Source organism: Adiantum capillus-veneris, chromosome 19 (genome assembly GCF_014529385.1).
Source record: "Adiantum capillus-veneris isolate H3 chromosome 19, ASM1452938v2, whole genome shotgun sequence".
Classification (NCBI taxonomy): domain Eukaryota; kingdom Viridiplantae; phylum Streptophyta; class Polypodiopsida; order Polypodiales; family Pteridaceae; genus Adiantum; species Adiantum capillus-veneris.
In genome coordinates, this window is record NC_140949.1 from 29895232 (window position 1) to 29900385 (window position 5154).

A 5154-nucleotide genomic window follows, 5' to 3' on the forward strand; every position below is an offset into this window, starting at 1 on the left:
TTTCATGCATAAAATTGAAATTTCAAAGTGGTTTAATCTTCATGATAGTTTGAGTGTCTTTTTGCTTTATGTTGTCTAGTTTTTGACTATGATTGACCCATCTTTTAGAAGCAAAAAATCACTTCGCATGATGGTTCATTTGTACTTCATGTTTTATTCATTCTTGGTGGCCTTCGATGCTCATTACTTGTTCTTATGTTTTGCAGCTCAACATTTCTTCCATGGACTTGCTTTCTACCATGTCACCGTGTCTTGCTTCACCGACACACGAGGACGTGCGCCAAATTAGGAAGGGGGGAATGTTAGCAGCGGCTAACACAGGCTACACCAATTATACACCAAGTTGTGGATGTGCTATAGTGCACAATATTTCCTTTTCATTGTATAGGGCCTTGGGCTCATGTAGGAGTTCCAAAGTTGTATGACTCTAGGCTAGAGAGCTCACCTTTATCCCATAGTTGAAGGGTTTGAGGCCCAAAGCTATAAAAGAGCCCTATGCTTAATGAGAAGTCATTCTTGGGTGAGTTCTTCTCTTTGTAGAGTGGATGGTCATAAGGCTCATGGGCTTTCCATGCCCATGTAGTTCTTGATTTCTAATAATCAATTACACTTTCTTTCTTATTAGTCTTCTTTGTTTGATTATGTGGAGTGAGATTGTATTAGTGTGATGGTAGATCTCTAATCCCTTTTATGAGTTAATCTATTATATCCACACCATTGGTCATGGTGTGTGAGGGCTATGCATTCCTTCTCTTCATCTCTCTCTACAAGGTGCGGTTAGTGTGTGTGCATACGTAGTCGCATTGAGGGGTTGTGCCAAAATGGACACACTAATGTAAAGTAGGTATGTTAATTGCATGCTTTGTGTAGTTGTGATTAAGAGTTGTGAATAAGATTGATTGATGTGAGATTTTAATTTCAACCACATGATTGTGTGCAAGTGATTAGTAAGTAGGAATGTGTTGTTGATTAGAGGAAGCCCTTTCCATGGCTTCTCTCTATGATGAGTAGAAGGATTCCTTGAATCCTCTATGTCTATAAATCCAAGGCTCATGCTTCCATGCCCTAGCCAGGTTGCCGATCCACGATTTGACAATTTTGTGGGTTGCGATTAGGTCGTGCTACAATGCATCTCCACACTGCTTCACTCACTAAAATAGCCATAGTTGATACATCATTGTATTGTACTATAAGGGTCGTGTTTCCCTCATTCCCTTCACAATAGTCCCCTACCTTATTCATATGTACCGACTTGACAAGTCTAGTCTCTGTGTCTTCTTTTTGCAATTTTTTCAAGTTCATTTGAGATGCTCCTTTCAATCCCATCCTTCCCATGGTAGTTTGTATATCTCCCCATAGGTGTGGTCTCAATTTCAATAGCTCACCTATTGGGGGAGCAAATCACAACACCTATAAAGCGCATGCAACACAACCTAGATCAACATAATGTCAGTCGAGGACATAGATGACACGATACACGCAAGGAGGCAATCTATTTAGCTTGTTAGACTGAGACCATTCCATGCATACAACACTCTATAAGGCTAACTCAACCACAACCTAGAATCTCACTGCTCTTAACTACACCACTCAACCCACATACACACAAACAAAAGGAAACTCACTTACACAAACCAGAATCGTACCAAACTTTAGGAACACGATCCCCTCACTAGGATACACCTGTCCCAAAGCCTCTACACTCAAAACCCTCGCTCTAGACCCATATGCAAAAAACGCATATGAAGACAGAGAAATATTTTTGGAAGTGCTCAAAATTGAAATCTATGAGTACCTATGCGTAGCTTATGTCACCACGATTCTATTGACTACTTGCAAGAAAAAAATGGACATCATTTGATACATTTACGGCCATAAATAGCTCGCAAATGCATTAGTGTACGTGCTCCATCTCTTGTGGAATGCTTGGCATTGTTGTGTAGCTCTCACGGAGCCTAGCCAAATGGTGTTTTTGGTTCTCCAATGCGATGAGAAAGAGGGGAGTAGCACCAAGATGAAGCTCACACTCTCTGTCTTCCTCTCTCATGCACAGTCAAAGGCAGCTTAAAACTTGAATATGATAAAAGTTCTCTTGACAAAATGGCCTAAGTACCTTATATACTAAGGCTACCATAGGTTCAAACTAAAATAGAGTTCAAGGGATAAAACTAATTTGTATGTACAATTGGAAAGTGCCATTGCACCCCGGCTTCTGCAACTAGACTAATTACTCATTACAAATGATGTTTTTAACCATAATCCATAGCATTTCATAACTCTCTAAAAATAAGTCTTTGTTGAGTTATGTTGTGCTGTTGACCCACGGGTCAACACTCCCCCCCTTCGAATTCATGTCGTCTCTAGCATGACCTGGTTGTCAATGTCGTCGTGGTCTTTGTTTTCGCTTTTGTTTTTGTTTGCTCCATTTCTTATACTTTTGTCAAACCTCAACAAGAACTATGATCCAATTAAATCATAATTGATGAGACAAACCTTATGTCCTTCACATCCAAGACCCGAGCTGCATCATCTGTTGGTATCATTATAGGGCTATTGCGAGATCTAAATTCAGAAAGAACCCGATCCTACTCAGCTTCACTCTTGTCATCATGGATAGATAAAGCTCCATCCATCACTTTCTCTAGCAAATCTGCCAATTTTGATTATGCTGCATTCTCAAAAACAACTTCTACAATCTGTAGAATTGAATGATTGACTTTCAGATCTTGTGACCCAATGACAACTTTGTAAGGATTACAAAGTCTGTCTGTCAAGCCGAATCTGGGAGATGATTTTTGATTTGAGGTTCACAACCCATGTCTAGCATTCGAGCTGCATCATCAAGGAAAAGATATGTAACCTTGCAAAGGTTGGTCTATTTATACCTAATCTTCTTTGTTGGTGACTCCTTTGTTCCTGCATCAAGGTGATCAAAGCCGCATGTGCCACTGTAAGCTTTCGTGTACTTCGTAAATCATTATATTTCTTCTACTTGATACATGACTTAATTAAAGCCTGGCAAACCCCAGTTAAGTCCCCAAGTTTGTAACTTGCTTTGAAATGGCCTTATCCGACATCATTCGCGATAGATGACCATCTATGAGCTATCATTGTCCATTTCTCCCCCACAACTCATACATAGGAGTTATAGGGTATGTAGATGGCTATCATGGCTTTAGATTTGAAAAATTGCATCTTTGGCTAGCTAGGGGCTAGACCTTCCAAAAAAAAAAAAAACCTTAGCTTGTATTCTCTATTTGTAGTTTCCTGACAAAGTTTCGCTTGATTTTGACTTGTATTCGGCTTTCCAAGCTAACTTTTTGGATTTCAGTCTTAGAAATGACTGATGGGCATTGCTGGCACCTTCTGGCTGCCTAACACATGTAGAATCAATGATGATGACCAGAATTTGGCTTCCTATAGGCATCTATCACGAGATGACTGAATTGTCATTTCTGCCCCTTTTGTTCTTGTCAATATTGTTAGTCCCTTTCATTTGTTAGGCTTCATTAAGTCAAGACAAGATAGAAAATTTACAATATAAAGATCTACTCCCTGTATACGGCCTTGTAGTCGCATGAAGTGTCTGATAGGCTACACTTGATGGGTACTTTTGTTTAGTCGCATCACCAACTTTCTTTGTCCTTGTAGTCCATCCCATAGTTTTATGACCATTCTTAGTCATGTCTGGCCTCATGTTGTTGTCGATGGTTGATCAGCATTATTTTCTTACCTCTAACAAAAGTATTGTTGCATATGGCTTTCGAGGGATACCTCTTAAAGTTTTGTCATTTTACTGTACCTTCTTTTCTTTGCATTGCTCAAGCATCTCTTCAGTCTTTTCTTCATCTGGATTATGGAATTGTTTTTCTTTTTTTTCTAGCCTTCCTTGGTTGATACTGAAGCTGCTAGTGATGGTGATGAATTGAGTCTATGATAGGGGATGTCATAAGAATCATCACTGTTGTTTCTATCCTCAGGAAGGTTGCATTCTAGCACTTTCCCTTTGTGGTTTGGCTGGTTACAAAAAGTTACTATTTTCTTGCTCTTGGGTTGTTGTTTCTGGGATGAATTTTTTATCCACTTGATTAGCGCGTTGTTAGCTTGTTGACATGGTTGTGTTCTTCTTGGTTGAGTTTTTTCTTCATGTATAGGAGCCTTGTATGAGGATGCTTGTTGCAGTTGCATTTCCATCGAGGATTTTAGAATCCACTTCTGATGCACTTTATTTTTGTAGCGATGATATTGTTTCCTGGGTCGTGATCTAGAAAATCATAAAACCGTGCATTTGTTAAAGTGTTGTTCATGTCACCTGTTGGGCTATCTAGATTTCCATTGTCGATATTTTCTTGAAGCTCCAAGTGTTTGAGGGATTCATAGAACTCGCTTCTTCTTTGTCTTCATTTCCATGGATTACACTAACTGCAACGTAAGGGAAAACATCATAGACATTTTCATCACAAAACTTTGTTGTTGGACCATCTTGAATAGCGCACACATCCAGAGTAGCCAAGATCTGTTCCCATTCAAGTGGCTCTAATGCTTCCTCAGGAAAGGGTTCTGGGATATAATCTTTATCTTCGATTGCCCTTTCTAAAATACATTCCTCTCGCTTCAAGCTTATGCATTGCAAAGCTCCGCACATCCACAATTCTTTAGGCTTACCCAACCATGCTAGAGGTTATGATCCTGCTATAGTAGCAAAATCAAACTCCTCCACAGGTGTTCTAGTTACATCCCTATAACCATGGTCCTTCAAGTTTATCCTTGTCGTGGTTTCCATATGTCTCAGGTAGATATGGTCATAACCCCAATTTTATACCATTTTCAGTTGTAAAACTTGAAATTCTCACGTTTTTTTGGTCAAGATTAGAAGCTTTTGTCAGTAATTACACTAAAACTTATGTAGATTTCCTCGTTTTCTTCAAGCCAAGCTCAAACCCCTCTAATATGTCAAAATACCCTTCAAACTTTTAAAATTCTCAAAGTACCCATGGATCTATTTTGGTTGGATTGATCAAGCTTTTCTATTTTTTAGTTTTTTTTGACAATTGAGATGCATTTTTGAGTGGTTAGCATGTAATTTGTCACATATTACCTCACAAAACAGGTGATTATGTCCAAAAATAATGAAGCGATTCATCTCCAAAGCCT